Source organism: Crocuta crocuta, unplaced genomic scaffold (assembly GCF_008692635.1).
Source record: "Crocuta crocuta isolate KB4526 unplaced genomic scaffold, BGI_CrCroc_1.0 scaffold439, whole genome shotgun sequence".
Taxonomy (NCBI): Eukaryota; Metazoa; Chordata; class Mammalia; order Carnivora; family Hyaenidae; genus Crocuta; species Crocuta crocuta.
The window spans coordinates 713,679-737,918 of record NW_027532838.1 but is presented as its reverse complement, the minus strand read 5'-3'; the positions used below and the strand labels follow the sequence as shown (position 1 = coordinate 737,918).

Here is a 24,240-nt window from a genome sequence, read left to right as displayed (position 1 = left end):
CAGTAAGCTGAATTTCAATGTTATGTTTACAGATTTTCTGGAAAGTTACTACTAAATGATCCCAAATCTAACTGATAGGAGATCTATATCTGCCTTTATATTCAACATCAAGATATTAAAAACACTACATATCATTTATTCAGTTTTTATAATGTAAACATTCCTACGTTTTTTCTCTTCTTAGAATTTATCTTGAAAATGATGCATCGCCTATACTATATTGTATAATCTCTTTTCTTAAAATTAGAAATGATTTCTAACAATTATTTCTTTTAAAAACTTCCTGTCACAGCTCTGGAATTTTCAGACTGACACACACAGTTTAGTGTATGTATTAGGCATAGGAAGAAAAAAGCATTTGGAATCATACAAGTAATTAGGTTTGCATGCAACACAACTAGAAACAGTGACACATACACATGTGTTTATTTCACACATATTGAACTTATGTAGCAGGCACTAATATTTTACTTGTTTTAACAGATAGGAAAAATGAAGGTGTGAGAGATAAAAATTTGCCCACAATTTAAAGCAAATATGTTACTAAATCATTAATGGAGTTCAAACTTCTGGCAAAAATTCAATGAGCTCTTCTTTATGTGAGTGTAAAGTCTCTGCTTAGAATAAATGCAATCTTACCAGACACCTTGGGATTCATTATATGTCTTATTTGACTGTACCCAAGATTATATCGACTATTCCAAAGTTTATGATTGAATGTTGACTCCTCTGACTTATGATATGGGCATTTTGTGATAACTAGTGGTTTCTTGATTTTGAAATTACTAAAACTCAAAGTTTCATTTTTTGGGAACTTAGTGAAAAATAATATCTTTCTGTTTAGGTAAGCATTTTGTGGAAGAATGCTCACTCGTTCATCATTCACTCAAAACACATTTTGAATGTCTTGTGTTTTCCAGATAGTATGCTCAGTGGCTGGGGATACAAACATGACAAGACAGAGTTCCTGCTTCAAGGAAAGTAAGTATTATGGTCTATACAATTATATAAGTATGCACAGAATCATGTAACTACTCATAATAGTGGATATGGTAAAAACAAGGAGTAGAAAAATATACAGGCACATTGGGATCACAGAATAGCTGATATGCAAGGATTCCAACAAATATCAGAGATGTCAGATGTTCTATAAAATTGAAATGAGACTTTCAGGAAAAATATAAATGTGCTTCACAGAGAAGTACAGGAATTCTACTCAATACAAGCAATGTGTACATTACTTGGTACAAGAAATATATACATTTGAAAGGAATCCTCTATTCTGAGAACCAGTCACAGTTCTTTATCTTGATTCAACGAAATTGTTCAGAGTAGAGTAATTGAAAATAGTATTTTGCAGCTAATGGATATAACATCCTACCCAGATATACATGTTTCCCAAAGTATGTTCCTCTATAGTAGGATAATGATGGGTACTGCATGAAGACAAATATGCTGTTCAAGTAAGTTTGGATTAAACTTTAAACAAATTCATTTAATAAGACCTTTGCATAATAGCATCTATTTTGAATCTCAAAGAGGAAATGTCTCTCACACTTAGCCACATATTTAATTTTTATAAAATAGTGGAGTAACACATACATATCCATAGCTGCCCTCTCACTCAGCTTTCCACACACACAGCACTCATGTTTATTCATGCTCAGGCACAGTCACACACATTGGACAAGAATCACTACTCTCTCCATTCCATACACACACACACACACACACACATACACACAGAGTTTCTTCTTTCTATTTCTCTCCACCTGCCTTTTCTCTCTCTGTCTTACATCCACACAACATAAATATCCAAAATTCATGCTTTGAAAGTCCTCTCACAAAACTAATAATTTGTATTTTAGAAAAATATTTGGAGTAAACATTTTCAAGATATTATGTAATCTATAAAATTACATTAATTTGGTAATACTTGAAATTAGTAAAATACATTTCATACCATATAGAAACACAGATCACTTTTCAATGTTTATTTTTTTAATATAATTGTACATTCTAATATTATCAAAATATTCTAAAATATTCATGCATACTAATTTTTGGTGAAAATGTAATAATTTTCATCCAAAAATATTAAGTGGACTTTAGGTTTTCCTAATAAGACAATATCTACTCCAGTGATATTTATTCAATCTGTCACTTAGGAAGGTAAAACACTCCATATATATATTCCAGTTCAATAACAAAGTAAGTATAATAAAGCTTTTAAACAGTATGTTTAAATTTTGGCTGACTAGGAACCAGTAATATATTCCATTTTGCTCTTTTAGTATTTAAGTTGCTGCAAAACTGCATAAATCTTCCTCTATTTTATTTTCCACTATAAAAGAACCACTTGCTATAACTGAAAATTGCTTGTGCTGTAGAATACAGTAAAATATTGAATATAAGTTCTTTAATGTTGAAAATAAGAAATGTATTAATTTATAAACCTGAAATATCTCAGAATCATTATGACATGTTTACACTTAACATTTATTTACATTTTCTACTTATATAAACAATATATGCTAGGTATGGAAGAACTGCAATCCAAAGAAATATATAATATAATAAAAACCAACTATATTACTATCTTTCATGGTTATTTGCTATTGAAGTTTTGATATTTATTATTAGTTATTTTTTTCTAGGCCTACGTATACATGCACACAGACATACACAAACACACACAAACACTTTAAACCCTATTTACTTATTACACATATATTTTCTATAATACCTTATGTCACATAATATATATGGTGAACATTTCCTCAGGTTATTCTTTTTTTTTTCTAAAATACTGATTCAATATAATTTTTCTGCCAATTTCAAAGGTCTGTGAGCAATGTTAAAAATGATAAAACTTCTGTTCTTGAGAGAACAGCTATATTTTAACAGATCAAATTTGGTTCTAGGATTAACCCTGCAATATGCTGTTTTTCAGAATATGGGGTTGGCTGTTAAAATAAAATTTATCATCAAATGTTGAAATAAAAGAAATAGCTTGGGAATGTATGGAAAGGAGGAACACTTAAGGATTTTAGGGGGAACATTCCATGGTTCTTTTTATCTCCATTTTAGCTTCTCTCAGAAAGTGGTTTATCTAATAACTTAAAAACCAAAATATGTTTTGGACTATATATATAATATATGTATATTATATATATATATTTTATATATATATATAAAACTTAATTTTGGTGCTTCTCCTTTTCATCTTTTCNATTATATATATATATTTTATATATATATATAAAACTTAATTCTGGTGCTTCTCCTTTTCATCTTTTCTATTTTTCCTTTCCTATGATTAGGTTAATAATTCAGGATAGAAATGCTCTCTGTACCTGGGAGATTCATATTCAAAGGGGAGAACTTAGAAGGACACATTATTAGGCCTCTTGGCCTAAACTCTGTTCTCTAAATGATCTTTTACTAGGTGGTTGTACAATGATTATTTGTCCCTTAATTTACCAATATAAAATGCAGAAGTTCCTAACCCCTGGTGATAATTCTTTGTACACTGTCATCTTCATGAGCATAGAGAAAAATACTCACCAAAAGCCTATACCAAATTTATAATGACCAACACTTAGATACTTTGAGACAAAGAAAAGTAAAATGCAGAATAATTAGACTTCTATAGGTGAGATATTCATAAAATAAAAACAATATAAATATTATATAATCAAATTCACAGTACAGAGAAAGTAATTGTATAAAATCCATTTGGACATGCTGAAAATGTCCCTCTGGACAATTTCCATGTTCCACCTAGATCATTATTTTCAGGATTATATTAGATATAATTGATGCATGAACTAGCCATATCATCTATTAAGTTAGAAAAATTTCCCTCGTGGTATTTCTTTAATATCGTATCAAATCTATTCTTATTGTTAAAGGCTGTCTCATGAGAATTTTAGAAAATATCCATGAAATTATCTGATGCTACCAGGATTTTCAGTTGTAATTCCCATGGATGTTACAACCTTATCATTCCCAGTATTTTCTTTTCAAACTGGGATACCATTCATTTATTTTGAGATATCTGAGTTTCTCTATAGATTTGTTTTGCTGTTTTATAAGATACCCTTTATATAAGGGTTTTGTTAAAGCAGTCTCTTCTGCATGATGATCCACTGAAGGTGAAAAATGTCAGATGTTTTTATTTTATAAGAGCTGATGTCACACACACACACACACACATATACATACACAAATGGAATTATATAATCTGAAGATGATCTGTTTACTTTATCTCAGCAAGCAATGGTGCTGAGGCAAGAATAAGTTTTAGCTCTGGGATAAAGAGATAGGTTATGATAAACAATGGGTCCTTGAGGTGTGCCATGTTCTTGAGTTCATGTTCTTCAAACATGACCTAAATGTTCACATACATAAAATACAGTTAAATAATAATTGAGGATAACCTAATGTCTTCTCCAAATGTTATACTTATAATCATAGATTCTTTTGCCAGTACAGCATCTGGAATTCATATTTACCTATCGGCTATTTCTCCAGATAATCAAAATGTGTAAATATGAATATCAAGGTCAATTTGAATTTGTGGGAACACTAAAAATCTGAACCTCTATTAATAGTCTTCCTGCAGGACATTTTATCTGCCAGCTCCATTTGTAAACTATTAAACCTACCTAAACTATCAAACTATTATTTGTGTCACAAAAAATAAAGGAGTATTTTTCAGTAATGGTCTTGAATACAGTTAGGGATATATGAAAGAACTTAGTATTGGCAAACACCCTCACTTCACCAGTGGTTTTGGCACTTCAGGGGATCTGATAGTGGCGCTGTAATGGTAGGGAGAATAGCAACCGATAAGAAAGCTGTACTTTGTACATCTATTTTTATGGAAATTTTCCTTTGGGAATTTAGAGGAAGTATACCAAATTGTTAGGGGCTAAGATCTCCTACAGAGTGGCTTATTTTACAAAATTTTTAACATCTGTCTTCCTGTTTCTTAATAGTGAACACTAGGTTTGTCAATGACCTTTCCTCTTGTAATCTCTAGGTGTCCTTATGCAGAGATTTCTAATTCTCAGAGGACGGGAGATAAATCAATCCAGTGTTCTTTCAGAGATGAGTAAGTAATTTTACTTGAAGGGTCAAATTTGTTTCAATTTTCATACTTTTTATTTACCTTTTAGTGCTTATTAAAAATTGAGCCGTTTGATGAAGATCTCACTTAGTAATTACCTATTCTAATGTAATTTTCCATTTGAGTCTCCTTTTCTGATCTGAGTCCTTTTACAAAAAAGAGAACAATGTTTCCTTACTTTGGATACTGGATGTACCCTACAATATTGCTTGAAATATTCCTGAATTTTCTTTTTTGAAGTTTCCTCTTAATTAATCTTTCCCCTCTCTCCCAATTTTAATTCTTTTCCAATCTATCCTTAAAGAAGTCTACAAAAACATTTTATGTAGATCATTTACTGCTTCAGGGATTTTGTGTTGGTTTTGGTTTTTGGGGTTTTTTGGCCTTCTCTCAAGGCCAAAAACTATTTGTTTAAAAACCCTAAAGTAACAAAATAAAGACAACTCAGTTAAATAAATTCAGATCTGAGATTGCTATTGAAACATTTATTAGGCAGTAAGAAAATCTGCATTTGGGCCAATGTGGCGAGTGATTATATCTGCATGTCCAAAGTTCCTACAGAATGCTTCCAAGTGAAAGTCTTCAAAGTAATCTTGATAGAAACTTCCATAATTGAAGAAAGAGGCTACCAATCAGTATCAGAAACAAAAACCTGAATTTATTAATCGCCAGTGAAGGAATATACCTTTTATAATACTTTCTATCTGAAAAAAAAGTATCTCTTTTGTCTTACATATGGGTGATAAGACATGTACAGGTCAAGTACTTCCTTTCAAAAGAATGGAGGTTCTCACTGACAGATATTCAGTATCACAATTACTCATGAAAATTTTTATTGAGTATGATAGAGTTAATATCATCACATGGTTGAAAGTCAATATGTTTATTTTTTGTTTCAAGTTCTTATGTAAAGTCTAGTTAACATTTAGTGTAATATTGGTTTCAGAAGTAGAATTTATTGATTCCTCACTTATATACAATACTTAGTGCTCATCCCAAGTGCCCTACTTAATACCAATCATGTATTTAGCCTATCCCCATTCCACTTCACTTCCAGCAAGCTTCAGTTTGTTCTCTATAGTTAAGAGTCTCTTATGGTTTGCCTCACTTTCTCTTTCTTTCCCCTTTATCCTATGTTCATCTGTTTTGTTACTTAAATTTCACATATCGGTGAAATCATATGGTATTTGTCTTTCTCTAACTTACTTCATTTAGCATAATACACTCTAGCTCCATCCACATCATTGCAAATGGCAAGTATTCATTCTTTTGATGGTAGAGTAATATTCCATACCATATGCATATGTATACATACATACATATGTACATATATACACATACATATATATACATACACACAAACACACACACACACACCCCACTTCTTCTTTATCCACTTATCAGTCATAGGACCTCTGGACTCTTTACATAATCTGGCGTGTTGCTGACAATGTCACTATAAACACTGGGGTGCATGCTGCTTCAAATCAGTATTTTTTTATCCTTTGGGTAAATACTGGGTAATGTGATTGCTGTATCATGGGTTAGTTCTATTTTTAACTTTTTAAGAAAATCTCCATACAGTTTTTCAGAGTGGCTGCACCAGTTTGCATTCTTACCAAAAGTGTAAGAATCTGATATACCACTTGAAAATATCTTCTCTCATTCTGATGGTGGCCTTTTAGTTTTGTTGATTATTCCCTTAACTGTGTAGGAAAAATCTGTCCATTTATTTTAAGAACGTATAATAACATCTAAGGGTTGTGCCACCTAGATGGTTCTAAGACCATAAAGTGAATCAGAGATAGCAGTAAACTGGCTTATTACAAATAGTCACAGAATTATTTTGATTATTATAATTTATTTCAATCTGTTTCTTTAAAAGAATTAAACTGCATATAGCTATAGTGATTAAGTTCTTCATTTCTCCACATGGATGTTAGGGGCAAATGACCAAAGATCCCTCACTGAGGGTCCAGTGAAAAGCAGACTTGATATGTGTGTGTGTGTGTGTGTGTGTGTGTGTGTGTGTGTGTGTGTGTGCATTTGCATACTCATGTTCTGCATACTGTTAAGGCCATGGTGATTTATATTATATTACATAATGTCTTACCACAGACTGCCTTGATTATCTCTGCCCAGGAATTTGTAGGATACCCTGCTTAGTCATATTCTAATTATGAGGAAATTAAAATTCTATCCTTATTCAGTCCATTCCCTACTTAAGAAAACAGTTGGGATTCATTCTACCATCAAGACTTAGCTCACTCTAGGTTCTCTGTCTCAGTGAAATGCACTATAACACATAGATAATCAGGCCAAAAAAATGGCATAACCATGGCTCCTCCATTTTCTCATATTCCAAAATGTGTGCATGTCCTGATGACTCTGCTTTCAAATAATGTTCATAACATCCATCACTGCCACACCCCCTTGCATGGTCCACTGGAACACTTTCCTGTGTCTCAACATCTACCTGCTTTCTATACCCCATTCTATTCTTATTCAACATCCACTTGTTGTTTTTAATATAAATCTTATTTTGATACCTTTGTAGCCAAATCTCCAATGATTCTTTAGCTATCCCACTTAGAATCCAATTAAAAGCAACTCTGGCTACTGGCAACTTTTCCTTTGTCATATCCTGCTACTCCCACATTCCACTCTTTGTACACACCATGAGAACTGTCAACACAAAGCCTTTATACTTGCCACTTTCTCTGAAATATGCATCTCAATATATCTATGTGGCTTACTTCTTTATTTTATCTTTTATCTTTGTCTTGTTTTAGACACACCAACATAAAAGAGTCACTCCTGTATACTCTATTCCTCCATCTGGCTTTCCTTTTTAACTTGATGTATTTTATATTTATTTGCTTATTACGTCTATGGCTAATTGAAGAAATTTCTCCTTCTTCATTTTTGTATCCCCAGAACTAGTAAAGATTTGACATGCAGTTACCTCTTTAGTAACACATCATGTAGGGGTGCCTTGGTGGCTCAGTTGGTAGAGCGACAGACTTCAGCTCAGGTCATGATCTCATGGTTCATGAGTTTGAGTCCCACATCAGGCTCTGAGCCTGCAGTATGCTTTGGATTCTGTGTCTCCCTCTCTCTCTGCTTGTCCCCTGTTCTTGCTCTCTTTCTCTCTCTTAAAAATAAACATTAAAAATTTTTAAAAACTGGGATAATAATGCATTATGTGAACTGAAATAAACATTGATCAGTGAATAGCTTCTCCTCGTGCTTCCAGTGGAAGACAACATAGAGTTTAAGTATGTGTTGTGGCTTCTTTCTGCCTCATTCCCATTAAACAGAACTCGAGCTCTCTATTTCAATAGGTTGGTGTCAAGTACACAAATTAAGCTGAATCATGGAAATGAAACAAGAAGGACCTTAATGAACTGATGTGAAATCCATTCTGAAACAACACTCTGTTAATAGAGATTTTTCTATCTATCTGATTGAGTTATGTAGCTCTCTCCTCTTAATAAATAACCAACCAACAAACAAAATAGAGCTTGAAATTCCTGAACAAATTCTCCCAATGAAGAATTTTTCAAACTCCGGTGTAAAGCTAACCACTGGTAAACTCCTCCTTCAATTGTGAAAGCAGACTTTGTTCCACAATAACCACTTAACTTATTTTTCTTCAGGTAAGGAACTATATGCAAATGAAGAACAGATGAAGATATAAAAAGTTGGCATTTTTGTTTAGTTTTTAGTTCATAACATTTATATTAATCCTATATCTTTACTTTTCAATTTTTCATGGGAAAACACCAAATGTTTAGATTGTTTCATTAATACAAAACAAACAGGGATCCTTCATGGATGCAAAATGTGTCTTTTGCCTTTACTGTTTTCAAGGAATAAAGTCTTGAAAGACTTCAGGAAAGAAATACTTTTTGTAGGGTGCTTGGTGGCTCAGTCAGTTAAGCCTCTGGACTCTTGATTTTGGGTCAGGCCGTGATCTCATGGTTCATGAGTTCGGGCTCTGTGTGGGGCTCCATGCTGTCAGTGCAGAGCTGGCTTGGGATTCTCTCTCTCTGCCCCTTCCCTGTGGGTGCTCTTTCTCCATCTCTCTCCCTCTCTCAAAATAAATAAAATAAATTAAAAAAAAACCTTGTCTGGCATGCAGAAACTTTAACATACATTCTCATATGTGTTATTGCTCTTCACTCAGTGCTAGGTAACTGTGGTTTCTATTCAATCTATTATTAATATAAGTACCCAGCAGCCTAAAAATTATTCAAATTAGACTCACAACAAAAAACCTTTAAAAATCAAAACAAGGTGTTGATTCCTTTGCCTTTTTTTTTGAGAAAAAATGAAATACTGGGACCTCATTAAGATAAAAGCTTCTGCACAGCAAAGGAAACAATCAATAAAACTAATAGGCAATTGACGGAATGGGAAAAGACAGTTGCAAATGACATATCAGATAAAGGGCTAGTATCCAAAATCTATAAGGAACTCATCAAACTCCACACCCGAAAAAAAAAAAATCCAGTGAAGAAACGGGAACAGACATTTCTCCAAAGAGGACATCCAGATGGCCAACAGACACATGAAACGATGCTCAGCATCCCTCCTCATCAGGGAAATACAAATCAAAACCACACTGAGATACCACCTCATGCCAATCAGAGTGGCTAAAATGAGCAAATCAGGAGACTCTAGATGCTGGAGGATGTGGAAACGGGCACCCTCCTACACTGTTGGGAATGTAAACTGGTGCAGTCCCTCTGGAAAACAGTATGGGGGTTCCTCAAAAAATTAACAGAACTCTCCTATGACCCAGCAGTTGCACTGCTAGGAATTTACCCAAGGGATACAGGAGTGCTGATGTATAGGGGCACATGTACCCCAATGTTCATAGCAGCACTCTCAACAATAGCCAAAACATGGAAAGAACCTAAGTGTCCATCAACTGATGAATGGATCAAGAAGATGTGGTATATTTATACAATGGAATACTCCATGGCTATGAGAAAATGAAATCTGGCCATTTGTAGCAACATAGATGGAACTAGAGGGTGTTATGCTGAGTGAAATAATTCAGTCAAAAGGACAAATACCATATGTTTGCATATATAGGTGGATTAGGAGAAAGTTAACAGAGGACAAAGTGGGAGAAGAAGGCAAAAATAGTTGGTGAGATGGAGGGAGGCAAACCATGAGAGACTCTTGCATGCTGAGAACAAACTGAGGGCTGAGGGGGTTGGGGAAGAGGGGAAGGGAGGTGCTGGGCATGGAGGAGGGCACTTGTTGGGATGTGCACTGGGTGTTATATAGAAACAAACTTGACAATAAACTATAAAAGAATCAAAGCAAGGAAGTGAATGATAATTCAGTTGGCTTCAACAGAATTATATATATTTTTTTCTTTTGGCCCAACACTACAGTTCCAACTGTATCTAATCATTTCTCCCTTCTAAAAGTGTCTACGAGTACTTCCATTTCAAAGATAATTATATTTTTTTGGATAGTAAGCTTTTGTCTTTTTATCTGCTTCGCAAAATTTTCTTCTATTCTTTGTCTTTTCATTTTGTTGTTTCTTTTTCAATGCGTGATCTTTTTTAAATACTGTTTTATTTATTTCTGAGTGAGAGAGAGAGAGAGAGAGAGAGGGAGAGAGTGAGCAAGCAAGCCAGGGAGGGTCAGAGAGAGAGGGAGATAAAGAATCTGAAGCAGGTCCCAGGCTCAGAGTTAGCTGTCAGCACAGAGCCCGACGCGGGGCTTGAACCCACGAATCGTGAGATCATGACCTGAGCCAAAGTCAGATGCTTAACCAACTGAGCCACCCAGGCGCCCCATCTATGCATGAAATTTAAAGTTTCCTGTCACATTGTTGATTTTTGGCTTTGTTGTTTGTGCTTTTGGTGTCATATTCAAAAAATTATTGCCCAGACCAATGTTGAGGAGATTCTTCCCTATATTTTCTTCTAGAAATTTTATAGTATCAGGCCTTATGTTTGCCTTTGATTCAGTTTGAGTTCATTTTTGTGAGTGGTGTAAGACAAGGGTTTAATTCCATTATTCTGTATGTTTATCTAGTTTTCCCAATATCATTAATGCAAACTGATTTACCTACTATGGAATATGAGATGGAGATTCTCAAAAAGTTAAGCAGAGATCTACCATATGATCCAGCAAATCATGTCTGGGTATATACCCAAAGGAAATGAAATCAGGATCTCAAAGAGATACATGCACCCCCATGTTTACTGCAGCATTATTCACAATAGCCAAATATGGAAACAACCTAAGTGTTCTTCAACAGATGAATGGATAAAGAATATATATGTAGGGGCACCTGGGTGGCTCAGTCGGTTAAGCACCAGACTTTGGCTCAGGTCATGATCTTACGGGTTCATGGATTCAACCCCCACATGGGGCTCTGTGCTGACAGCTCGGAGCCTGGAGCCTCTTTCAGATTCTATGTCTCCATCTCTCTCTGCCACTCCCCTGCTCATACTCTGTCTCTCAAATAAATGTAAAACAACTTTTAAAAAAGTATATGTATATATATATACAACAAACAAACAATGGAATAATTTTTAGCCATAAGTAAGGAGGGATTTCTATCATTTGCCACAACATGGATAGAATTTGGCACTTTGTGCTAAGATAAGTCAACAGAGGATAGATGTACTGTATGATATCACTTATATGTGAAATTGAAAAAAGCCCAAGTCATAAATACAGAATAAAATGGTGATTACAGGGGATGGTGGTTTGGAGACAGGACAGATATCACTTAAGAGTACAGACTTAAAATGAGTACTAAATAAGCCGTAGAGGTCCTTTGCACAGTATAGTGAATATAGACAACAATATTATAATCAACAAACTTGCTAAGAGACTAGATATTAATTATTCTATCAAAAAGATGATTGTTATTAAATGTAATAAAGGTGCTAATTATTGCCACAATGACATATTATATAGTACATAAATATAAGACATTAACATGTTGTACACCTTAAGTTTATACAATGTTACATGTCAAATATGTTTCAAATTAAAAAGATACATTAATTAAACAGATGCTAAGAAAGTATTTGTCTTAAAGTATGGAACACATGTAGAATATTTGTGTTTGTAAAAAGATGGAATAATCTCCAATTAAATCATGAGGGTAACTTATGAAAGAATCATTAATCAATATAAATATTAGAAAGCAGTTCCTCAAATGCCTTGTTCTAACAACTGGAATCAATTTCAGTCTCTCTAGCAGTAGAGCCCATGAAGGTTTTCATGCCCCCTGCTCTGTCTCATATACTCACATGAACGTTATCAGTGGTGTGCTTGAGATATCCCAAATGGGGCTAAGAGAGGGGTGATGGTGTGAAACTCCTTATGACTCCATTTTCAGTGATGTCATAATAGCTTGAAATCCATTGTGAAAGGATTATTTAAAACGTGTAAATTGGCAAACAGTACAAAATAGAGTTTTTGTTCATGTTTTCTTGTGAGAGAGTATATAGTTCTCTAGCTCACTACTACCAGTGGTAAATCAAAAAATTATATTGAATAAACATTTGAGTTTATGTATGGTATAATGTCTATTATTAAAATAGTTTATATTCAAAGCCTTTTGGACTTTAATAGAGTCCATAAAAATATAGATGGTTTTGGAACTAATTTGAGGTGACCAGTACATTTCATGAATTCTAAATGTTACCTATTCTAAATTTCACATTTCTATGTATGTAATAGCTTGGTGTATCACAATTCCATAAGCTTCATGAATAAGTTATTTAAGTTATTTATTCTTCAGTATTACTAAAACTCAAATGAATTTTCAATGTTTGGAAATCCATTCATAGCCTGTGGAATGATCATTTTGCATCTTGGAAATGCACTTCACAGGAAGGGCAAGTCTAGGTTAACAACAACATATCCCCAGTGCAATTTTTATTATTTACTAGGTGGGTTTTAAAATATGACATAAAACTCATGCAGTGTATTTTATTACTTTTTTTGAAATTGAGAGAATTTTTTCTCCTCTGAAAACAAACCTGACTACTCACATATACTCACATAAAAATATATATAATATTTTTAATATTAACATATTAGGAAATTTTTGAAATACTACCACAGGCAAATATTACTAACAGTTCTCAATTATATTATTTCATACTATAGTCAGAACCAAAGTAATTAATCTTCTTTTAGGGTAGTAAAATATTCTCTAGCATCTAGTAGCTATAATTGATAACTCCATTCTTGGAATATGAGAGCAAACTATATGACATCCTAATCTAACATGAAGAAGAAAATGTTTATATTTTCAGTGTTGTGAATATGTGTAATAGAATTCTTAAATGTTTTGATAAAGCATCTTTTTAGATTCACCTATCAGGAATAAATAAAAGACTTATAAATTTCCAATTCTAATCTGAATTTCCAAAGTCCTTCATTTTAATAATGCCTAGTGACCATGTTATTGTTGAGTCTGTATATTGCACACCTGAAACTAATATAACACTGTATCTTAACCATATTGCTATTAAACAAAAATCAAGTAATGCATTACTGGAATGACTGTTAAAAGTATGAACTTAGACTCTGTGTCTTACTTCCTCTGTGATTCCAAGGGAGTTATTTAAGTTCTCTATCCACATTGCCCTCAATAGTAACATGAGAATAATCTATTAGAAAGCTCATAAGGTCTTCATGAAGATTAAATGATAAAATCTTCATATAAGATTATATGTAAGATATTTAAAACAATACCTGGTACATTAATGAGTAACCACTAAATAAGCTTTATTTTTTTTCTTCCCACTCATTCTTCACTTACTTTCACTTATTCATTCTTTCAAGAGATATTCTGAAGTGATGGCTATGTGATAATCCATGTTATTAATGGGAAAAATTTAATGAAGACTTAGATGTATTTCTATTATTAGAAGTAAGAGAAAAATCCAACTAAGCAGCAAAATTGCATGCAAACATTTTAGTGTTAGTACTTTGTGCCATTAAGCCCTTTATACTTTGTACCTGCTAGTTTTTTTTTTCTGTTATTTTTTTTTTTTTCATTTTGAAACACATACCCAGCCACAGATTTTGGCACTGTTCCTCTCCATACCTCTTCAATAGGTTTATAAGTCAATATTCCTAAAGAGATCCCCTACTGTCAAAATTAATAATGACAAATATTCTGTAATAAGAATAACTTCAAGAAACTTGCTACAAACATGCTTCAAGGTTTGTTTGTTTTTTTTCAAAAACCACTATCAAATGAAATATGATTTGTTTAGGTTTTAGTTAACTGTCACTTTCTCCTCTATATTAAATTTGTAAGAATATAAATAATTACAGCTTTCAAAATGAGGAGTAGCTTCACTTATCCTTGACCCACTTAAAAAATAGAAAAAATCAGCAGCTTTGTATTACTTTAAGGTATCCATAATTTTAATTCCATTTGCTGATTCCCTTTGATATGGAGCATTATGTGTCTGAGACATGCAGTGACAAATCGAAGGGTATAAAGAAAGAACAGGAAATAAAAATTAGAATCATGAGGATAAAATTGATGATGGTAATCAGCTCACTGAAAATTATCTAAAGAAACAAATTTCACCCTCCATTAGCTTTAGTACACACACAGGGAGGAGATACAGGATGCTGGTTTCATTCTCCCTTAGAGGCTATATTCCAGGAACAATGCTTATTAGTTTATAGGACTTTCATGCAATGACACATTTTACCCACTAACCTTTGTAAAGAGCTCAATAACAAGAGATTCAGACTACCCAGTTATAACAATAAACATGATTAGTAAGATTAGAGAAAAGAATGAAGAGGAGTCAGAAAGGTCTGCCTCTCCTTGCCAAGCCATCTTGTCGATCAAATATTGAGAATTTATTATGATTAAATCAATGATGTGAACAAACACATTTGATTAATTCTGTGTTGTTTAATAATTAAACCATATGGTATTATATCCACTTGAGTTTGATATTTGAAGATTATTTGAATAAAAATAAAGTTATTTTAAGGAATTAGTGGATACTTTATTTGGTAAACGTTTTATTATTTGGATATTCGTAACTCTTTCACTATGGTATTTGAGGTTCCACAGCATAGCTGACACATGAACACTATTACAATCACACATTGTTCAGGGAAGACAAAAGTATTCTTTTAGTAAATATAATGAATTAGCCCCAACATTTTATTTAAATGTTGAAAGTTTAAAAACATCTTATACATAAGAAGCAATAATCTTCACTCCTATGGAAGTCTATTAATTTATTACACTCATTCCCATCAAACATATATTTCAAATTAAAATGTCATTATTAAATTAACCCAGGCTTACAAGTGAAGAATCTGTATATGGCATCACTGTATGGTTATTCCTAGAGCTAACTGAGAATTTTGGTAATGCCCAGTGAACACTGAAGCTTTTGGTTAAGAAAAGCAATTCAGAAATATATTACTATATCATTATTATATGCATGCATACATACATATATACACACACATACACACACATGCATATGTTTTACTGTGAAAAATAAAAGCTATAGAATATAGAATATAACTGATTTTTGAAAACTCTTAAGGCAAGGAACATTGATTATGTATGTGTGCTCTAAAGAACCCTGATTCAAAGAAAAGTAATACATTTAAAGTGATTTTCAACAAAGAAGGACAGATTTTAAAAGACTTACAATAATACTCTTTAATGTAAAATAAATCTTTACTTGAAAGAACTCATGGAGGTTCAAATTTTAGATTTGTTACATTTGAGTTTTTCTTAAAATATTTGACTTTTGAGATTCTTGTTAAATATTTTGCACTTGTCTTCTTATATTAGTGCCTTCTACCTGACAGCTAAGAACCTGATCTGTGAAGAGAGAAATATCTGTACCATATCTTTGAAGGTTTTTCATTGAGATGATCACATAATTATGTCCATTAGTATAAATATTTCAAATCTTAGAATTTTATTCCATTTTCCAGCTATTAGGAAACTAACATAGAGAGGAAACTGTTTAACAATAGTTTTTATGTTTGTCTTTGTTTTTCTCTTTTCCTTTTTTTTTCTTTCTTTTTTCTTTTGGTGTTCAACATTTGAAACTTAGAACCTGGCTACAGAGTCTTCCATGCATCTGGGAATTTGTTATATACTCACATCCATCCTATCACAGAACTACTTAATTTTGAAAGCTGAAAATTTCTGTATTATAAAGTTATACTGGAGAAGGGAAAGAAATAATTTTATGAAAATCATACTTTTAACTAAGATAATGTTCCACAAGGTAAACAGATGCTAGTTACATTTGATTTTGACTGAATATATACTACTTTATAGATCAGATTTTGATCTGCTCTAAAACTTAATTAAAATATATATATTTCAACTAATAAAATATAGAAATTCAATTCTTTCAAAATTCAATTCTGAATTTTAAGGTAAAATTAGTAATACGAGTTCTTCATTTTAGGAGGTCTGGAAACTACTCATTTAGGTAAAAGGAAACTAGTTTCAAAAGGAAAAAGTTATAGGCCATTCATTTCCGTGAGAAAATATTTAACATATTTTAGGTTTTAGTTTATTTTCTCAGCAGGAACAACATTATGTTATCAAGACATCAAGAATGCATTTAGAATTGAATAACAGCATTACAGAAAAATAAAAGATTAGAAAATATAAGTATTTAATAATTTAGTAAAGAGTAATAATAAGAAAATTCAGTTTTACTTTCTTTCTAATATAGGAACATAACATTCAAGTAAATTGAGAAATTCAGTTTTGTGTCTTTAGTAACAATAAATTGAAATATTTATCCATCAATGATTATTATTTATGAGTAATCCTACAAGGGATGTGAACTAAAGATTTTTCTAGGCCAGGGTACAAATTACCATTCTCATGGTGAAACACCATTCTCATCAATACCTTTTTAATTAAATAGGGAAAAGGATGGCTCAGACAGTTAAGTGCCAGACTTCAACTCAGGTCATAATCTCATGGTTTGTGAGTTTGAGCTCTGTGTTGGGCTCTCTGACAGCTTGGAGCCTGCTTCATATTCTGTCTCCCTGTCTCTGCTCCTCCCCACCTTCACCATGCTCCATCTCTCTCAAAAGTAAACATTATTTTCTTAATTAGGAAAGTGAAACCATACCAAGAAGTTCAGAAAATGTTGACACTTTATTTCTAAATAATAATTCCAGGCTCAGTTAAATGTTATCATGCCACAATTAGTTCATTTTGCTCAGTGTATGGATATAAGATTTTCCTTATTTTCACTTTTTCTAAATGTTTATTTATTTATTTTGAGAGAGAGAGATAGAGACAGAGCGAGCGAGCACAAGGGAGGGGCAGAGAGAGAATCCCGAGCAGGCATCAAGGTGTGAATGCAGAGCCTGACTTCATCCCACCAGCCATGAACTGTGAGATCATGATCTGAGCAGAAACCAGGAGTCAGACGCGCAACCTACTGAGCCACCCAGGCACCCCTCTTATTTCAATTTTGAAGATGGATCATTGAGCTAATTACTTTCACTTTTACATATTCAACCATCGCAGCAATTGGATTTCGGAACTGTGTGAATTAAATTTTGAAAGAGATATATATAAGGAGGTTCATTCAATGATATTAATAACTCATTACTTAAGTAAAAACTAAATTCTTTTCATTATTCAAATGTGACTCTTTGAAAAATGATTTATGTCTCATATCAAATGTATTTGCTTTTCATACATTTTCAGATGCTTTTAAAAGACATTAGGTATTTTTTAAAATGCAACAGGATTCCTATTCATGTGAATTCAGGAAAGAATCCATGTCTTGCATTCAGAGATAGGACTTTGAAGCTTTGTATTTTGAGTTCTGAGCCTTAGAGTTTCGTAGCTCTAAGATCTTATAAAAATTAATCTTTTTGAGTATTTATAACTTTATTTTAAAACCGGGGCACCCAAGTAGTTCAGTAGGTTGAGCATCTGACTCTTGATTTCACCTCAAGTCATGATCCCAGGGTCGTGGGATCCAGCCCGATGTTGGGCTTCATGCTGAGTGTAGAGCCTGCTTAAGAGTTTCTTTTCCTCTTGTCCTCTCCCTTGCTCATACACTCTCTCTCTCTAAAAATAAAAAAAAAAAGAAATCACTCTGACACAAGTCATATAGAAGAAAAAACATGATAATATTGTTAAGTGCTTTTGTAACCTATAAAAGTTCTGTGTATAAGTTAGTATTTATATATACTAAAAGGTCTCATTTCCTCATCTAAAAATGAATTCCTTTCAATGATATTTAATAAGTATGTTTATCAAAGAAGCTTTTAAAGTACAATAAAATATGACACACCAAAATTATAGCCAAGAGACTCATATTATCTTACATGATTGATTTTATATTTTTATAAACATAACATCTTGAAACTATTCCAGATAATTAATACTTTTACTATAAATAAGAGATTGACTGAGAATTACAAGTGGCAGACAAGATTATTATGATTGTAATGATTATTTCATTGTATGAAATTTTTAGAAGGAATGTATTTAAAACTGAATATGATTTGTCTTCATGTTGCCAGTAATTATAAGAAGTTTAGTAGACTCCTTGATATCACCTAATATTTGTGAATACTATCTTCTACTTTCTTCACTATAATTTAGGGATGGCAATGCTTGATTAGTTTTCCTAAAATGCTATTGTGAGAATGAAATCAGATAATGTGTCTACGTTCAATTTTTGTACAACAGTAGGGAATAAGTCCTTTCATTTTCCTCATTTTAAATGATCAGAAGTAACACTTGGGATGCTTACTGATTCCCTTGGATATCCAGAGGCTGATTGATTTTAGGAGATTCTTAAAGTTTCTTATTTCCATAATGAATCAGTTCTTCCATTTTTTTTACATTTAAATATCCAGTTTTAGCTTCAGTAATTACTTCACACATTTTCCTCGAGATGCTACTTTTTAAAAATGTTTTATTGTTTTGTTTATTGTTGAGAGAGAAAGAGACAGCGTGAGCAGGAGAGGTGCAAAAGGAGAGGGAGACACAGAATCTGAAGCAGGCTCCAGGCTCGGAGCTCCATGCGGGGCTCCAACCCAAGCACCAGAGATCATGACCTGAGCCGTCGGACGCTTAACCAACTGAGCCACCCACCCACAGGCGCCCCAAAGTGAGGTCTTTAAACTAGAATTGCTTGGGGCACCTGGGTGGCTTAGTCGGTTAAGCGTCCGACTTTCGCTTAGGTCATGATCTCACGGTTCGTGGGTTCGAGCCCCGCGTCGGGCTCTGTGCTGACTGCCAGCTCAGAGCCTGGAGCCTGTTTCAGAGTCTGTATCTCCCTGTTTCAGAGTCTGTCTCCCTTCTCTCTGACCCTCCCCTGCTCATGCTGTCTCTCTCTTGCCTAGAAATAAAAATATTTTTTTAAAAATAAATAAACTAGAATTGTTTTAGCCTCTAGAGGAGGAATGGACAAGTGGGGAATGCAATTACAAAACACTTCATGTTTCCCTCTAAGAAAAATTTTCTTCCATTTTTAACTGGCTGGCTTAAATACTTCCATTTATTAATTTTTAATTTTTTATATTTTATAACACTTAAATACTGTATGCTTTTTGTCTGATTCAGGCTTTAGCAATAGCCTACATATTTTAATCTGCTGGAGTTTCAATTTTATAAACTTACAGTTATTTTTCTCTTATTCAATCACTTTTAAGAGATTAATTTTCAAATTTAGAAATCATTGGGTAAGTTTGTAAAAGCATTCGTGGGTAAATACAAGGGGTGGGATTATATTTTTGTTATTACCTTCCAATCTCATGTTCAGAAAACATAGCTTGTACAAGTTCCAATTTATGGAGCCCATTGTGGTGTTCTATTTTTCCAAATATAAAAAATCTTTTTCATTTGGTTTCATGGGCATGAGAAAACGTGCACCTAAATCAGCATACTTTCAACTTTTGACAGCAATCCACAGTAAGAAACACATTATATATTAAAATTTATTGCACAAGCACACATACACACAGAAGCATATGCAGTAAATGTGGAGCAAGAGTTTGATGAAAATCTGCACAGCTTACTCTATTTTCTTCTATTCCATTTTATTTATTTATACCTGGTTGTAACATCAGTATGACTTCCTGATCCAGGGTTTGAGAAATATTTGCTTATATAAAAACAATTGGGGTGCCTGGCTGGCTCAATCAGTTAAGCATGAAATTCTTGATTTATGCATAGGTCATGATCTCATGGTTCATGGACTCAGGCTCCTTGTTGGGCTCCACACTGACAGTTTAGCACTTGCTTAGGATTCTCTCTCTCTTCCTCTCTCTCTGCCCCTCCCCTGCATGCTTGCTTCTCTCTCTCTCTCTCATAAATAAATAAATAAACTTTTAAAAATTCTGTTTTTCCCTATGTTCATAGACACTGCAAAGGTATTAATTCCCAGTATACCAAACAGTGCCAGCATTATCAGCCAATTTTTTCGTACTCAAAACCAACATTTGTGGCTCAGACCACACTTTTTAAAGGTAGTTTGATTTTGTGATAACTTAGAAACTATCACTTTATTAGTTAGATATTTTTAATCACAAATTAATTCTTAAAGCCATATGGATCTTAGACATTCCCATATACCTTCTCAAACCTATCAATAATCTTTCTCTTAGCAAATCTACTTAAAGGAAACTACATGTTAATGAAGTTCATCAGCCTGTGGAATTAATTTGCACACTTTTCTACTATTTAAATCTGTCAATCTTTTCTTCCAACATTTTATTTTAGGCTCTGTCAATCATTACTCAGTAAACCTGTATTCTACTTGATAGTTGAAAACATACTGATAATTACATATGAATGAAAGAATAATGGATAGGAAGAAAATCTATTTAAATATTTTATTATAGTACATTAAATAGATAAAAATAAGGCAGAAAATAGTGTATCAATTTAACCTAATACACCAAATATCTATGTAGTTGTTTGTAAATCATAACAATTTACAAGCAGCTTTATAAAACCTCATGTTTCATTCTAATCTTTAAAAAAGAAACAGCATCTCAAATCCCTTATATCATTCATTATTTATTCACATATTATTGCAAAATAACTTTTAGAGTATTTTGACAAAATCTCAGTAACTTCTAAAACAAGAGCGTGTGTTATCTATTGTTGCGCATCTCACTGCCCCCAGCTTGACTTGTTCACAGTTCTGTGAGTCAGACATACTGGCTTCTCTGTGTTCAACTCAAAGATACTTCTATTTGCCTTGGTCTGATGCTCAGTGAAGCTGCCTTTCTCTTATGGTATAACATGTAAGATGGACTCAGTCACATGTCTAGTATTTAGCAGGGACTTTTTTTCCTAAACTTATTACCATATACTCAACATAAAACATTGTATAAATTTAAATTACACAGCATGTTGATTTGATACACTTATGTATTGCAAAATGATTGACACACTGAGTTGGCAATGTCATATAATTACTATTTTTTTGTGTGGTGGGAACATTTAAGACGAACTTTATTAACAACTTTTATATATGTAACACCTTAGTGTTAGCCATAATCCCAATGCTACACATTAGATCCCCAGAACCTATTCCTCTTCTAACTAGAAGTTTGTACTTGTTGATCAACATCTCCCCATCCCTGCTCTACCCCAGATCCTGATAACCATCATTCTATTCTCTGTTTCTATGAGTTTGGCTTTTTTCAATTCTACATATAAGTGATATCACATAATATTTGTCTTTCTCTGACATGTCACTTAGCATAATGCCTTTAAGTGCATCTATGTTGTCACTAATGGAAGGATTACCTTATTTCTCATAACTGAATAATAGTCCATTATAAAGATATATGCTTTTACTAAGCCTCTTATGCACATGGTCTCTCCTCCTCACAGAAACCATATGGGTCGCCTTTTCATTTTCAGGAGCTATGAAAGAAGTGGATGAGAGCCAAAGAGGCAAGATCTCTTAAGCACTATTTTCAAAAGTCCTACAACATCAATTCTGTGGCATTCTGCTGAAAAACAGTATATCATAAGGTAAGCTAAGATTCAAGGTAGTAGAAAATAAATCTTATTTCAAGAAAGCAAGAACATCAAAGTCATAGTCAAAGGGTATACACAGAGGGTAAAATGAATGTATGGACATTTGTGTAATGTATCACATAATATATCTCACACTTTAGTAATATCAGGATACCCTTTATTTTTCTTTTTAATGTTTTATTTATTTCTGAGAGAGAGAGAGAGAAGCAGTGTGAGCAGGAGTGTCAGAGAGAGAGGGAGACACACAATCAGAAGCAGCCTCCAGGCTCTAAGCTAGCTGTCAGCACAGAGCCCGATGCGGGGCTCAAACCCACAAACCATGAGATCATGACCTGAGCCGAAGTAGGACACTTAACCGACTGAGCCACCGAGGCGCCCCGCAGGATACCCTTTAAATAGGAAGCAAAATTCTTATGCACTCATATTAACATAATTTTTAAATCACTAAATGATATGTCCCCTAAGATAACTTGTTCTTAAGATCCTATCTTAATTTTCATTCAAAAATTAATTTATATATTACATAAAAGAAAATTAAACTTATTAAATATATTTATATATTTTCATATTATAAATTGTATTTTCTTGCTTAGCTCAATACTCTAATCTGGGTTTAAGAGAAAAAAAATACCAGGGCATGTGGGCAGCTCAGTCGGTTGAGGGTTTGACTCTTGATTTTAGCTGAGGTCATAATGCCAGGGTTGTAGAATCAAGCCCCACACTGGGCTCTGTCCTGAGCATGGAGCCTACTTAAGAGTCTCTCTCTCTCTCTCTCTCTCTCTCTCTCTCTCCACTCTCCCTCTCCCCTGCTCTCACTCACTTTCAAAAATATATATGCATTTAGGGGCGCCTGNATATATATATATATATATACATATATATATGCATTTTTATTTTCTATATTTGCTTGATGATTTTATTTTATTTTGAGTTTAATGGACAATAATATAAAACATTATCATTAAAGAATAATAAATATATCCATCATTGAAAGCTATACCATGCTCATGAATTAGAGTAATGAATATTATCAACATTTCCATACTACACAAAGTGATCTACAGATTCAGTGCAAATCCCTCAAAATACCAATAGTATTATTCATAGAACTAGAAAATAGAATTCTAATATTTTCACGGAACCACAAAAGACTCTGAGAAGCCAACCCATCTTGAGAAAGAATAACAGACCTGTTGATATCACAATTCTAGATTTCAAGATATATTACAAAACTATAGTAATCAAAACCATATGGTACTGGCACAAAAATAGATATATAGATCTAGGGGACAGGAAAGAGAGCCCAAAAATAAACCCACATTTACACTGTCAATCTATGGCAAAGGAGGCAAGAATATAAAATGGGTTAAAAAAAAAAAAAAGTCTTCAATAATGGTGTTGAAAAAACTGGTCCGGTAGGTACATGCAAAAGAATGAAACTGAACCACTTTCTTATACCACACACAAAAATAAACTCAAAATGGATAAAGACCTAAATGTGAGACCTGAAACCAGAAATCACCTTAATACAGGCAGTAATCTCTTTGTCACTGGCTTTGATAAGATTTTTTAGATATACCTCCTGAGGCAAAGAAAACAAAAATGAAAATTAACTATTGGGACTACAACAAAATAAAAAGTTTTTGCACAGTGAAAGAATACATCAACAAAATGAAAAGACAACCTAATAAATGGAAGAATATATTTGTAAATGATAACTGATAAATGGCTAAGAGCCACAATATATGAAGAAGTTATAAACTCAACACCAGAAAGTAAATAATAATAATAATGATAATAATAATAATCTGATTAAAAATAGTCAGAAGTACTAAATAGACATTTTTTTAAAGAGCACGTACAAATGGCCCCAGACACATGAAAAGATGCTCTTCATCACTTATAGTCAGGGAAATGCAAACCAAAGCCCCAATATTGTGTCACCTAAGTGCTCAGTTGATTGAGGGTCTGGCTCTTGATTTCTGCTTAGGTCATGGTCCCAAGGTCGTGTGATCAAGCCCTACATAAGGCTCTGTGATGGGCACTGGAGCTTGCT

The 24,240-nt window shown here is 33.1% G+C and overlaps 1 long non-coding RNA gene across 1 annotated transcript in view; it reads right to left on the bottom strand.

The window, feature by feature from the left end:
* The window catches only part of LOC144216058 (uncharacterized), a 39,596-nt gene extending 27,105 nt beyond the window's left edge, over positions 1-12,491 (bottom strand). The window contains exon 1 of the long non-coding RNA XR_013330554.1: positions 12,430-12,491. This is a non-coding gene — a long non-coding RNA (uncharacterized LOC144216058). The remainder of the gene's footprint in view (positions 1-12,429) is intronic.
* Positions 12,492-24,240: the final 11,749 nt, after the last annotated feature.